We start from the raw sequence: 15740 nt of genomic DNA on the forward strand, positions 1-15740 counted from the left end.
AGTCATTTCTGACTCATGATCCCATGGACTGTAGCCCACCAGGCTCCTCTGTCCATGGGATTTCCCAGGCAAGAATACTGGAGTGGGTATTGATTTCTTTCTCCATGGGATGTTCCCCACCCAGGGATTGGATCTGCCTCTTTTGCATCTCCTGCATTGCAGGCAGGTTCTTTACCACTGAGCCACCAGGGCAGCCCCCAGGGATAAGTGTTAGTGCCTGCCTATTCTGGCATCTTTCTAAATGACTAAAAGACAGCTAAGAGGGAAGGGTCCAAGATTTCCAGTGTCTGGACATTCATCAGGGCTCTAAGAAAGCAAACGGAAAGAGATGGATCACAGTAAGGACTTACAAAACAGGATACCAGACCAAAGAAGTTTGGGATGACTTTTAACAGAGGTAAATGTGAAATAAATGCTTTGGGATAAGAATAAATACAGATTGGAAGCAAGAATAAAGAGCTGGAGCTACTGGTAAAAAATGGGCTCCATGAAGACTGCTGAGTTGCGGCATTAAGATTTATTACACACACGTACCAGACACACACATACACAAAACCCCAGAGAGGTGGGTACTATTTTTATTATTCAGTTTAACACACTGCTGCTGCTAAGTCACTTCGGTTGTGTCCAACTCTGTGCGACCCCACAGACGGCAGCCCACCAGGCTCCCCCGTCCCTGGGATTCTCCAGGCAAGAACACTGAAGTGGGTTGCCATTTCCTTCTCCAATGCATAAAAGTGAAAAGTGAAAGGGAAGTTGCTCAGTCGTGTCTGACTCTTCGCAACCCCGTGGACTGCAGCCTACCGGACTCCTCCGTTCATGGGATTTTTCCAGGCAAGAGTACTGGAGTGGGTTACCGTTGCCTTCTCTGTTAACACACTGAGATACATAGAAATTAAGTAACTTGGGCAATGTCACACGGCTAGTAAATAACAGTGTGTGTTAGTCTCTCAGTCATGTCCGACTCTTTGCAACCCCATTAACTGTAGCCTGACAGGCTCCTCTGTCCATGGAATTCTTCACACAAGAATACTGGAGTGGGTAGCCATTTCCTTCTCCAGGGAATCTTCCTGACCTAGGGATCAAGCCCAGATGTCTTGCACTGCAGGCAGATTCTATACCATCTGAGCCACCAGGGAAGCCCAGCATGTGACAGAGTTCAATTCAAACCCAACAATCTATTGTCTTGAGTTTGCTTTTTATTTTTCCAACATTATACAAAAATTTCATTGATAACCTATGTCCATACTATTTAGGGTCAATAGTTTTGACAACCTTGATATATGTGTATTAGTGCATCTTTTTTCCTGAAACATTTAAAAGTAATTTTTGTGACAGTTTGAAATGGAGCTAGACCCTATAGTCCCCCTCATACACACACACACACACACACACTCACACCCACCCACTCACACACACACACCATGTTCTCTGCCAGCCTTTTGTCTGTGGAAAACTTTAGCCAAACAATAAGTTTAATCAGAGAAGTGAGAAAATGCAAAAACAAAGGTAAACAGTCAAACAAGACTAAATAGTAATAGTTTAGCCCTTAAGCAAAGTCACGGACCTTTAGTTTCTCCTCAAGGGCTATGGGTAATATTCTGAGCCGTATCCTGTGAGCTGTCTTATAGATACTGAAAGCCCACCAGGTGAAAGGAGTTAACTAAGTGATGACCAGACTGTCCGAAGTAAAGAATCTGCCTGCCAATGCAGGAGATGCAGGAGACGTGGGTTTGATCTAGGGGTCAGGAAGATCCCTTGGAGGAGGAAATGCACCCTACTTCAGTATTCTTGCCTGGAGAATCTCAGAGACAGAGGAGCCTAACAGACTACAGTCCATAGGGTCACAAAGAGTCTAACATGACTGAATGAGGCAAGGAGACCAGACTATAGCCATGGCATGCTGCTGCTGCTAAGTCGCTTCAGTCGTGTCCGACTCTGTGCGACCCCATAGACGGCAGCCAACCAGGCTCCCATGTCCCTGGGATTCTCCATGGCATAAGCTGCCACAAATGTGAGAACTAGCCTCAAAGAAACGGGAATAAACCAATACTGGAACCAAAGACTAACTGTACTGAAAACAATTAAGTTGATGTTGATCAGACCACTGCATGAGTAATTTCAAGATGACCGTCAGAGCTAACGTGCTATTTCTATAGGAAGCCCCCACCACCTGGATTGTCAGCACCTAAGTCAGTCTTGGAGAAGGCGATGGCACCCCACTCCAGTACTCTTGCCTGGAAAATCCTATGGACGGAGGAGCCTGGTGGGCTGCAGTCCATGGGGTCGCTAAGAGTCGGACACGACTGAGCGACTTCACTTTCCCTTTTCACTTTCATGCTTTGGAGAAGGAAATGGCAACCCACTTCAGTGTTCTTGCCTGGAGAATCCCAGGGACGGGGGAGCCTGGTGGGCTGCTGTGTATGGGGTCACACAGAGTCGGACACGACTGAAGCGATTTAGCAGCAGCAAGTCAGTCTTTGGGTAGGAGTCCACCCTCTCCACAACCCCCATCATCCCCATGTTGCTGGCCTCTGAAATAAAGCAAACTTTCCTTCGCACCAACCTTGCCCTTTTATTGGATTCAGAGAGGAGGGCAGCCATACCGCCCATTTCAGTACCAGTTTTTCAGGCCCCAAGGTGAGGCTGCATTCTCGCGATACCTGCCTCCCTGGGGTTTTCCAAAGTAGAGTGGCGGCCATGATGCTGGGCGGGGGTGGTTGCAAGGAGCCTGCTGCTCCCGACTAGCTGGCCCTGAGGGAGGGATTTGGGGGGACGTTCCTAGCAGCTGCCGAAACCATTTGTTTCAAGGATCCTCCCTGTTTCTCCCCGGCTGGGCACTGGCTGCCAACTTAACGCTTTTCCTTGGTGGAACGGAAACAGGCATCTGGAAGAACTGACGAGCTCCAGGACTAAGTCCACGGGTATGCACCTGGGAAAATACTCTTTTGAGCTCAAAGTACTATTTGGGCATTTTGCTAATTGGTCCTGATGTGTGTCTGACGTTGAGACCATTTGCGAACAGGGAGTGCTGTTGGGCGTTCTTGCCAATTGGTTCTCACGTGTTGCTATTGCTGTTGCTAAGTCACTTCAGTCGTGTCCGACTCTGTGCGACTCCATAGACGGCAGCCCACCAGGCTCCCCCGTCCCTGGGATTCTCCAGGCAAGAACACTGGAGTGGGTTGCCATTTCCTTCTCCAATGCATGAAAGTGAAAAGTGAAAGTGAAGTCGCTCAGTCGTGTCCGACTCTTCGCGACCCCATGGACTGCAGCCTTCCAGGTTCCTCCATCCATGGGATTTTCCAGGCAAGAGTACTGGAGTGGGGTGCCAGTATGGGGAAACATTTGTGAGCACGAAGGTGCTATTTGGGCAGTTCGCCAGTAGCTTCTGATGTCTGTATGTCATTGGGGACCATTTGTGATCACTGAGTGTCATTTGGGCTTTTTTGCCATTTGGTTCGGATGTACGTCTGACATCAAGGACCATTTGTATTGGGGAAATGTTTGTTTGGGGCTGCATATTGGTCATACCTCCCCAGGATTTGTGATAGTTCAGTCTTCTGATGTGTGAATGTATATTCCATTTGTGTGGCTGGTATCTTCGTTGTCTTTTGGCAAATGGGAAATTCAGGTTCAATGCATTAGAAAATTTTTAGCTATGAAATTATGGCTCAAGAAAAGGATAGATGATTTTTTTAACAATATATGGCAGCAATATTAGACTCCAGCGAAAATTGGTTAAGATGAAACTCCTTTTTTGGAATTCTGAAATTGGTTCTTTTTGCATATGCAGTTAGAGAAAGCTAGTTTGATAAAATACTGTTTTCAGAATTCTGATTCTGAGAGAACAAAAATATGCCTAAGAGAAAGCTTGAATTGAACTCTTATCATGTCCTTGAAATACAGATACAGTTCACTTTGCCTGAGACTTCAGCTTTGGGTTAATTAGTAGAACTTCAAAAGATCTTTGGGTTCATTAAACACATACCTTGTACCATATTAAATTGTGCTATGAGAAAAAATGTAGTTTTTGAGGTTATGGAATATGTTCTTAAGTTTGCCAATCAGAAAATGCTGGTATAATGTTCAAGGACTCTCTTCTTGGTTTTGTGAAGGTTTCTTAAAGGTTAAAAATAGTAGTACGTAATTAAAGATGCTAAAATGATAAAGGAAGCATTTCAGTGTGTAAAGTAAGTAGGGTATGTAGGATATACTGGCAAGAGAAGGTAAAGACTGGAGATATTTTTATTGAGGAAAAAAGTAGAATAATTTTGTTCCAAAGCTGATTGCTAATAAATGGGGAAAATAAGGGACAAATTAATATGAATCCAGAAAGTAATAAAAGGTTTTTGAAAAAGAAACTTTGGGGAAAGAATCTTTTACATTGTCAGGATTGATTAAGATTAAGAATTTAATTAGATAAATTAATTTTGTTATTAATAGTAAGCTGGTTCAAGACTGGAATTTGGTTTTCTTTCTGTGTGAAAAGAACAAAGTTTTCCTGGAATATTGAACTGCTTTTGATAACAGCTCATAAGTTTCTTTTGTGGTTAACTTTTGAGTATTCCAGAAGGCCCCTGAGGCATCTCAGAAGAAATATTAAAGTAACTGGGATTATTTGGTACATTAAATTACATGGAGAACATTGTCAAATAAAAGTGATAAAAAATCTTAAGTTATACTTTGTGGGTAAATGTCATTAATATAAATGTTCTAAAAGTTATTAAACAAATACAGGTTTTTGATAACTTGCAGGTCATACTGCTAAACTGAGTAAAACATTTAATAAGCTCCAATGGAAAGCTATTATTTTGCTTTTAACCATATTTTTGATGCCAATGTTTAGACTGGGAAAAAAATTGTCTAGTGAAATTGTCACAAGGTATAACTACTCACAATATATATCACTGAGGAATATCCAAGAAAAGGGAGATTTGAGATGGAGCAGAATGCTATGGTGCCCCCCCCCCACCCCCACCCACACGTCCTCAACCTGTCTATAGCTGCCACACACCTCTCCTTACACTAAGGCATTCTTGTACACTACTACTGCTGCTGAGTCACTTCGGTCCTGTCCGACTCTGTGCGACCCCATAGACGGCAGCTCGCAGGCTCCCCCTTCCTTGGGATTCTCCAGGCAAGAACACTGGAGTTGGTTGCCATTTCCTTCTCCAATGCATGAAAGTGAAAAGTCAAAGTGAAGTCACTCAGTTGTGTCTGACCCTCAGCGACCCCATGGACCGCAGCCTACCAGGCTCCTCCGTCCATGCGATTTTCCAGGCAAGAGTACTGGAGTGGGGTGCCATTGCCTTCTCCGTTCTTATACACTACAACAGTATGATATATCATACCCGAAGTATTTTTATAGAAACTGTCTAGTACCATCCATCATCCAATTCTGAATCCATATTCAAATATCCCCAGTTGTTTTGAAAAAAGTTTTTTTTTTAATTAGAGGCAAAATTAAAATTCACACATTAATTTTTCTAATATTTCTAAGGAAAGGTGCTCCATCTCATTTTTTCATGACATCAAATTTTTGAAAAGACCTGGCCAGTTAATATCTGGTTTTGTCTGAGTCTGCTCTGAAAAGACTGAACACGCTGTCCTTCAAGGGCAAAAGTTCAAGTCACCCCAACACTGAGTTCATCCACTTGGCCTTCTGCCAAAACACACACCCTGCCCCTGCATGGGAACTTCCTGTGGCCCCCTGCAGTCTACCGTAATATTTAATATTTGTCTATATCAACACCAGTAAGTTTCTGAATTTATCTTTATATGCTTACTAGGGTTATAAGTTCTTGCATAAGGCCTGGCACAGAGCAGACCCTCAGCATATGTTTCTAAATAAATAAGCTAAATTTCTCTTTTAACTTTTTAAAATTTCAGTATAAAAGCATTCAGAAAAGTGCATAAACTTTAAGTGAAGAGATTTAAGGTCTTTTATGAACATATACCCTAGAACTGCCATCTGATCCAGATAAAAGCTATTTCCAGCGTGGCAGAAGGCATCCTCCTGCCTCTCCCAGTTCCCATTCACAAAGGTAGCCATTGTCTGGATTTCTGTCATCAGAGGTCAATTTAACCTTCTCGTAAACATATGAATAATAGAAGTTTTTCTGTGTGTGGCTCTCTCAAACAAGTGTCTGCAGATTTATCCATATTGTTACATTGTTCTTCGTAATTCAGAATTTATTATTCTTCAATGCTATGTAATATTTCACTGTGTGAACAAACCTCAGCTTATTCATTCATTGCTACTCTTTGGATTTATTTCTATTTTGGAGCTTTATGAAAAATGCTTCTAAAAACGTTTTCCCATGTGCCTCTGTTGTATATAGATCTAGGAGTGGGATTTCTGGGTCATCATAAATGGACATATTCTTCTCTAGTAGACACTGCCAAACAGTTTTCAAGGGATTTGTTCTTTAGTTTACCCTTCCAAACATAGTGACTGAGAGTTGACATATTCTATATGTTCTCCTGAAGTCTTCTATATGATGTCTTCTATAACACCGGCTGTGCTAGGCTTTTTAATTTTACCTGTTCTGGAGAGTGTGCAGTGGCATGTCATTTGGCCTAAATGTGTGCTTTCTGTTGTCACCTTTCTGTGCTCTTGTTGACTGTGGGTATATTCTCATTTGTGAGATGTTTGCCCAAGTTTTTCATGGTTGAACATTAGGTTGATAATGTTTTCCTTAATTACTGATATGGAAAAGTCCTGCTGCTGCTGCTGCTAAGTTGCTTCAGTCGTGTCCGACTCTGTGCGACCCCAGAGACAGCAGCCCACCAGGCTCCCCCATCCCTGGGATTCTCCAGGCAAGAACACTGGAGTGGGTTGCCATTTCCTTCTCCAATGCATGAAAGTGAAAAGTGAAAGTGAAGTCGCTCAGTCGTGTCCAGCTCTTCACGACCCCATGGACTGCAGCTCACCAGGCTCCTCCATTCATGGGATTTTCGAGGCAAGAGTCCTGGAGTGGGTTGCCATCACCTGGATGCAGCTAATTTCTTTTTCTGTGATTTGCCCATGCACTGTATCAGTGGTGTCTTATGGATATTTAAGGTAGTTTCCTGTTTTATTCTTGGAGCTTTATTGCTTTACCTTAATACATTTAGATTTGTGATCTACCTGAAATTTATTTTTTCCTATTTAGATATCCAGTTTCTATATGTACCATGTATTGAAAAGACATTCTAAACTCCAGCGCCAAAATTCGGTCGTAAATCAGGAGACTACAAATATGTAGGCCTATTCCTGGGCTGTCTGTTTTGTTCCGGTATATCTGCCTACTGTTGTGGTAACACCCCTCTGTCTTGAGTACTCTAGCAGTATAGTAAGTCTTCGGAGAAGGCGGTGGCACCCGCTCCAGTGCTCTTGCCTGGAAAAGCCCATGGACGGAGGAGCCTGGTGGGCTGCAGTCCATGGGGTCGCTAAGAGTCGGACACGACTCAGCGACTTCACTTTCACTTTTCGCTTTCATGCATTGGAGAAGGAAATGGCAACCCACTCCAGTGTTCTTGGAGAATCCCAGGGGCAGGAGAGCCTGGTGGGCTGATGTCTATGGGGTCACACAGAGTCGGACACGACTGAAGTGACTTAGCAGCAGCAGCAGCATAGTAAGTCTTGAAATATGGTATTAAAAATCCTTCAGTTTTACTCTATTTAAAGTTCTTTTTGTACTCTTCTTAGTGCTCTGCATGGTCATATAAATTTTATAACTAGCTTGTTAATTTGTACAGAAATATCTGCTGGGATTTTGACTGAGATTTCATTAAATTTATGGATAAATTGGAGACAATTTGACATTGTTACAATATTTAATATAATCACAAATGTTATCCACCACTCCATTTACTTGTGTCTTTTAAAATTTATTTCAGTAATGTTATATGATTTTATAAGTAAAATCTTGTAGATTTTTCTTTAGGTTTATTTCTAGGCCTTATTTTTGGTGTTTATTGTAAGTGTATGTTTTTAAATTTTCAAATTGTTCCTAGTATATAGAAATGAAATTTTATCTTGCCATCCTTAGATTTTATCCAGCAACCATGCTAAATTAACTTAACTTATTAAGTCTAATATGTTGCTTATTTTTGAGTTATTTATATACATTATCTACATATAGCATGTCATCTGCAAATAATGTTTTATTTCTTCCTTTCCAATTTATTTTTCCATTATTTTCTTTGCTTTAATGCACTGGATAACACCTTCAGTAAATATTGAATAAAAATGGTGGTAGCAGAGATCCATGTCTTATTTCTGATCTCAGAGGCAAAGCTTTCAATATTTCATCAACAAGAGAAAAGCTATACGTTTTTTTTTTTTAATTATTTATTTATTTGGCTGCCTCGAGTCTTGGTTGCAGCGAGTCTTGGTTGCAGCACATGGGATCTTCACTGCATCGCTCGGGATGTTTCATTGCAGTGCAGATTCTCTAGTTGTGGTGCCTGGGTTTCAGCAGTTGGGCTTCAGTATTTGTGGTACATGGTCTTAGTTGCTCCTCAGCATGTGAGATGTTAATTCCCCAACCAGGGATTGAACCTGTATCCCCTGCATTGCAAGACAGATTCTTAACCACTAGACCACCAGGGAAATCCCTGCTATAGGGTTTTTATAGATAACTTTTCCTTTGTCAGATTAAGGCAGCTTTCCTCTATTTCTATTTTGCCAATAAGCATTTCTATCATGGGTGAATGTGAATTATATTGCATATCTCATGCATTTAGGGCTTCCCAGGTGGCTAAGTGGTAAAGAATACACCTACAATGCAGGAGATGTGGGTTTGATCCCTGAGTTGGGAAGATCCCCTGGAGAAGGAAATGGCAACCCACTCCAGTATTCTTGCCTGGGAAATCCCATGGACAGAGGAGCCTGGAGGGCTACAGTCCATGGGGTTGCAAAGAGTCAGACACAACTTAGTGACTAAACAACCATCTCATGCACTTACTGAGATAATCATATTATCTACCCTAGTTTTCCATTTATTCAGTGAACTAATATTTAATTTTCAAATCCTCAACCAACCTTGCATTCCTGAAATAATCCCAACCCAGATGAGCTGTTTTATCCTTTTTATGTGTCACTAGGTTCTAGTTGCTAATATTTTTGTTTAGGACTTTCACATCTAAGTTAATGAGGAGATGAAAAACAATGCTTCTTCTAACATATTTGCTCAAGTGTGTTATTAAGGCTATGCAACCCTCATAAAACAGGTTGGGAAGCATACCTGGTTTTTCTACTTTTTTATGCATGCTCACTTCTCAAAATCAGAAGTCCATTTCCCCCTGGGTTTTTGGGTTTTTTAATCCTATCTACCTTAACAACCCTAAATTCCAATTTTATTTTTTCCCCACTTGCAAGCCTTTGCTCTCTGTGCTCTGTGACAGACGTCTTCAAATGTTCTGAGAGGGAAAGTGGTGAATGTGGAATTCACATTAATCTGTTCCTTTCCTTTCAGTATCTTGGCCCTTCAAGATACTTGGCTGCCCTGGTTGCCCTATGATGGTTTCAACAGCGTTTTAAAGACCAGATTGTATAGATGTTGCTTCCAGGAGGAAGCTATTTATTGTAACCAAAAAAAGAAGTGCAATTCTTGTCTTTAAGGTTGATGTCAGATTGGGTCGCCTCTCACTGTTCCTTCTTTGAATGAACTGCTACTACATGGCAGTATCCACAGAATGAGGTATGAGGAGCTATGAAATAGTGCTTGCACAACCAGACTCTGCAGTCAAACGTGGGCTTGGTTTGGTTATGGGTATGGTTTGGTTTGGTTATGGGTATGGTTTGGTTGGGTATGGTGAGTTACAGCTGCACCATAACTAGCTGTGTGACTTTGCAGAACTTTTCTCAACCTCAATATACTCATTTTAATATAGAATAATAATATCACCCATCTCATAGGCTCAATGCAAAGGCTTAGTGAAATAATACGTGAGGTGGTTTCCTAGTGCCTAGAGCATGGTAATCATACAAAGCTCTAGCTGATACTGCATTCAGTTCAGTTCAGTTCAGTCGCTCAGTCGTGTCCGACTCTTTGCAACCCCATGAATCGCAGCACTGCGTTAATATTCATTATTATTTGCACTGGTATCTATGCCCTTTTCAAAAATTATTTATTTATTTAAATGTGCCGGGTCTCAGTTGTGGCACATGGGATCTTCGATCTTATTTGCAGCCTCTGGGACCTTTAGCTGTGGCATGTGAACTCATTTGTGGCATGTGGGATCTAGTTGCCTGATGAGGGATCAAACCCAGGCCCCCTGAATTGGGAGTGCAGAGTCTTAGCTACTGGACCACCACAGAAGTCTGTGACATCTGTGCCCTTTTAGTATTTCTCTTCTTCAAATGTTTTTTAGTTGATCATTTACCCAAGTGTAGAAAAAACTGGGTTTATATTTCTTTATGTGCCTTCATATAATAGTTGCTCAATTAATCAGTTAATAGATTAATTGAAGAGATTTAATTCAGCACATTGCTAGTGATGACTTACTTCATATCATTGGTTCTAAAATAATGGTGATTTCTATCAGCAGCATTAAATTATGACCTTATCAGCTGCTTTTCCTTTAAGTCAAGTCTCATCTCAGTCCGTGAAACCATTTTAAGCAGTCATCAGCCAATCTCATCTCCATCCTAAACCAAGCCAGGAAGAACCCAATACTTAAAAGGAAAATGATGGAGTCCCAATATCTCTAAGGGCAGAGCCATAGCCATGCTGAAAAGAGAAGTAATTTTTCCCCATTGTGATTTCATATTCTGTCATCTTTAGGAAAAAATAAATGGTCGTAAATAGAATGATGAGTTTCATAGGTAGCCTGACAAAGGGACCCATAGACCATAACTGAAAAGGACACTCAGGTAGAAGGATCCAACTTCACCCTTGCCCATCCAACTGAGCTTATCATCACCCCAGCACTTGTGAAGTGTTATCATCCCCCTGGCTGGAGCCCAAGGCTCCGTGGAACCTGGAGTATGAGATCAGAGTATGGGATAGAAGGTGAGATCTCTTGTGGAAGAGATGGATTTTCCCAAAGCTTGTCAGACTGCTAGGGCTTAGGAGGGCTGTACACTGTGGTCCTGAGGGTAGAAAGATCAGTTTCACACATGAAGATGAGTCCTCACAGAGCAGTTCTAAACTTTACTATGTTTGAAACATACAATTTGAGGGTCTTTGTTGGAAAAAATAATACAATGCTTAAGATACAAAAGTTGGTTTCAAAGATGATCACTTATTTAGAATGTGGAAGGAAATTACAACAGATTATGAATTCTAAAAAGCATTTAAACAAAATTTACTTACTACAAACAAAGTGAATAAAATCTGTTGATTACTTGACACACCTCTTAAATAGTGTTTGCCCATAGTTTTTACCTATCTCTGGGATTTTGCATTATTGCCTGTAGAGAGAATAAGAAGATGGTTCAGTTTTTCCTTTAGTAAGTAAAACTTTTTTTTTTTTTTTTTTTTAGTGAGAGATTACAGATTTTATTTTAGCTTCAAAAAGTATTTTTGGTAAAATGCCAATAGTGTAATAACTGATCTTCCTCTTGGGTTATGCACTCGAGCTACCCATTCAAGCCACAGAGCTTCAGTGACCGTCTCCCAATTTCATATAACTAAGCCAAAATACTGAGGGTGACAGAGAGCAAGAAATAACCTGTATCCTTGATGACATCATTGTCCCATTAACCATCCCCAGGGCTGCTTTATTTTAGTGTTTATTATTTTGTGAAATAAAAAAAATTACTTTATTGTTGTAAAAAGAGAAAATTTGGTAATGTAATATAATTTTTTAAAATTATTATCAGTTTTTGAAAACCAGTATCTTCTTTTCTTTCTTCTTTGAGCTGTAGATTTGGGAGAAATTTCCAGGCTCGTATCTGATCCAGTAGGTCTCATATCTTCATTTCTCTCCCCAACTGACTGCACACTTGTGGTCTGGACCCTGTATGAGATCTTCTCATGACCTTGGGACATGTTCTTTTGTGTGATGATGCTGGGTGACTCAGTATGTTAGGGTCTTCTAGAAACCATTCCATACCAAACAGCTGCTAGCAGCTACACAGGAGCGTGAGCGTAACCACATAAATACTTCATATTGAAACACACGTCTGTGGTCCCTCCAATGGCTCTGAACCAGAGGGGATGTGTGACAGATAATAAAATGGAATGCAGTACAGGGTGGTTCTTAATTGCTTGCAATTAAAAAAATCATACTTTGGTCAATTGCCCCAAAACATACAAGCCCTTGAACACATTGCTAGGACTGCTCCCAGCGTCTTATAAGGGGTCCATGTAAGTAAGAAACTGAAGCTAAGTCTTCTTTAGATTCTTGGCAAGTACACCCTTGCCAGGACACTGATACACTGCTATATCCAAGTATATCTTCCCTTGTGTATGGCTAAGAAGTTCTACCTTGGCTAGAGTTTTATCTGTTGCCTTTTTTTACTTTGTATCTACTTTCCAAAATGCCATTCCTTGTTTGGCAAAGAAATGTACTTGGAACCCATGCATTAGTCTTGTGAAGATGGAGTAGGAAGGAGATGGGGGAGCTTCTCCCCCACTTTGAGCTCTAGGCATCCAGAGGGGGAGTTACAGCCCATCAAGAAAACTACACCAAGAAATTGCCAGTAGGGAAAGCCCATCCAGGAGTGTTCCAGAGAGGGCTCAGGAGGGTCGCTCACACCTCTCAACAAGACAAGGTTCCCAGGATGAAGTGGATTTGAGAGATAATAACGCAGCTGTCAGAAACTCCCTTCTTTGTCATATTCTCACACAATTGCCCTGCATCTGCCATTTGGCCCTCACGGTGCAGCCAAAATAAGAAACTCAGATTTTGAGGCCATTTAACAAGGAGGAAAAAAAATGGAGCTATGGTTGCTGGTCTCTAAAATTCTATCATTTCTGTTTGGGTCACTTTCTGGTTAAAATATAAATTGAAGACTGTCCCCCAGAAAGTGGGGATGGTGAGACGAATTGGGAGATTGGACTGACACATATACACTATTGATACCATGTATAAAATAGATAACTAATGAGGACCTACTATATAGCTCTGGGAACTATACTCAGTGCTCTGTGATAACCTAAATGGGAAGGAAATCCAAAAAAGAGGGGCACATATATATATACTGCGGACTCACTTTGCTATCAGTAGAAACTAACACAACATGGTAAAGCAACTATACTCCAATTAGAAAGAAAGACTGCCCCCCACAAATGGCCCCCAGTCAGTGACCCATTGCTAAGCAGAATGGAGGGTGGAGGATACACACTCTTGACCGGGCCTCAGTCTGCCCAGCAGATGGAGATTGGCTCCTGTCCTGTGACACCAGCTGGGGTCAAGTGGACATGGGAACTGGGGAGTTAAGATAACCCAGACACAAGGGTCTAACAGAACACTAAGGCCCTGTTCTTGATCTTTGCCTGAGGAATTTACCAATGCTGCATTGGACTGCGACCAGGTCTTTTCCATGGTTACAAAGGCCCATTCTTACTGGGGCAAAAGGCAGCATGCATGTGCCTTCCTGGAATTCTAGAGAGCAAATGCCATGCTCGTGTGTGTGTGTGTGTGTGTGTGTGTGTGTGTGTGTGGTGTTTGTGAATAGATGACAAATATTTAACAAATGCGTATGGGCCTCATTCTGGATCATAGTTACTTAGATATGCTAGCTGATTCCAAAGTTCATAGCTATTCTACACCACAGCTAGCTGTCTCATTAGAACAGATTCCCTAGACTCAGAAAATGATAGCCTTCCAGAACCACTGAGCTATGCAGACTATGTGATGAGTTGAAATAGAATATACCATCCTAAGAATACCTAATAGTTATCAAATGCTTATGGACACTGTGAATGATAGAAATATTAGAGCTAGAAGAGAGCTTACAATGAATCATGGCTTCAACTAATGTTTATTGAGTACCTATTACATGTCATTCATTTTTTCATACATAGAGGATGCAGAAATGAATAAAATAGGCAGCTTATTTTCCCTTGCAGAGTTTACATCCTAGTAGAAGAGACAAATAATTAGCAAGTAAAGAGTAAGATAAACTCTGATCTTCATAAGTGCTATGATGGAAATAAACTAGGTGTACAATATAGACACTGAGAGGTGAGGGAAAGCTTATCTAGATAGGTTGGTCACAGGAAATCTCCAAGATGAATGTTCTCCATTTGCCCCCACAGATCCACTGTCTACCCTTCCCTATAAGCTCTGAACCCATGGAGGCTGATCCAGCAAATCCAATGATAAGCAAAGTGTCTGGGGAGGACAGGGATGCATCAAGAAAGGCCTGGTGAACCCCATCACAGGAATCACTGTGGAAATCTATAGACTTCTGGAGTGAGGCCACTCACATGGCACCATTCTTTTGGGGGACCAGCCAGTGCACTAGTAGGAGATGTGAAGATATTCATATTCTCCATAATGCCTTCCAGAGGGCATCCATCCTGGAGGAGGCTATAAACAATCAGATGAGATTATCTGTCCTGTAAATGTCAGCCAGTCTCTCTCTCTCTCATTTTTTATAAGAAAAGGAATTCACTGTTTATTAAAGAAAAGCAAATTAAAACAGGGATGAGATATCCTACACAACTATTAGGATGGCAACAATCCAAACAAAGCTCAAATACTAATTGCTGGCAAGGACACACAATTACAGATTATTTCATATGCTACTGGTTGGAATGTATAATGGTACAGCCACTTTATTAGACGTCTTGTAGATTCTTTCTATGAAAAACATAGTATCAATCAGTCTCCTTTCCCATCCACACTAGTGTTTGCTCAGACGGCCATGAATAAAGTGGTCTTGACAACAGGGATGCAGAAAACACCTGGGCTCAAAAGCCTGGACTTTTGGCTACTGCCCTTGCTGATGGTCCTCTCAATTGTGAGAGTAGCCAACGCTGAGTGCCTGATTGGGACTATTCTTCTAGGGGACCTGCCAATGCTGCCCTTACATTGTAGAGAGAGTAACATTTGTTTTCACAGTTGTTATTGTTCAGACACTCAGTCGTGTCCAACTCCTTGTGACTCCATGAAGTGTAGCACGCCAGGCTTTTCTGTCCTTCACTATCTCCCTGAGTTTGCTCAAACTCATGTCCACTGAGTTGGTGATACCATCCAACCACCTTGTCTTCTGTTTTCCCCCTTCTCCTCCTGCCCTCAATCTTTCCTAGCATCAGGGTCTTTTCCAATGAGTAGGCTGTTCACATCAGGTGGACAAAGTATTGGAGCTTTAGTTTCAGCGTCTGTCCTTGCAATGAGTAGTCAGAGTTGATTTCCTTTAGGATAGACTGGTTTGACCTCCTTGCTGTCCAAGACCACAGTAATACATACATATTCCAAATATGGATTTGCCTTCTCTTCCTGCAATACTTCTGCCAATTCTTTTCCTTCCTCTTGGTATCCCTCACATTACCTCTGCCAGGAAAGGAAGAGAGGCAATGAGAACTGATACTGAAGAGACTGTGTCTGATCCTTTGCCTGGATTAGTCTACATCACAATCTCACAATGTAGGCACTGTTATCATCCACTTTTTGTGGCTCTGCAAACCAAGACTTGAGGAGTTTAAGAAACTTGTCCTAACTGTTTAGCTAGCTTATGACATGACTAGGATTAAATCTGGAGAAGGCAATGGCACCTCACTCCAGTACTCTTGCCTGGAAAACCCCATGGACGGAGGAGCCTGGTGGGCTGCAGTCCATGGGGTCGCTATAGTCGGACA

The 15740-nt window shown here is 41.6% G+C and overlaps 1 long non-coding RNA gene across 1 annotated transcript in view; it reads left to right on the forward strand.

The window, feature by feature from the left end:
* Positions 1 to 2593: 2593 nt before the first annotated feature.
* Positions 2594 to 15740, forward strand: part of LOC147349747 (uncharacterized) — a 168600-nt gene continuing 155453 nt past the window's right edge. Inside the window, exon 1 of the long non-coding RNA XR_015150477.1 lies at positions 2594 to 2924. This is a non-coding gene — a long non-coding RNA (uncharacterized LOC147349747). The remainder of the gene's footprint in view (positions 2925 to 15740) is intronic.

Source organism: Bos grunniens, chromosome 21 (assembly GCF_055505025.1).
Source record: "Bos grunniens cultivar Pamir isolate PY7600 chromosome 21, Bosgru_T2T1.0, whole genome shotgun sequence".
NCBI lineage: Eukaryota > Metazoa > Chordata > Mammalia > Artiodactyla > Bovidae > Bos > Bos grunniens.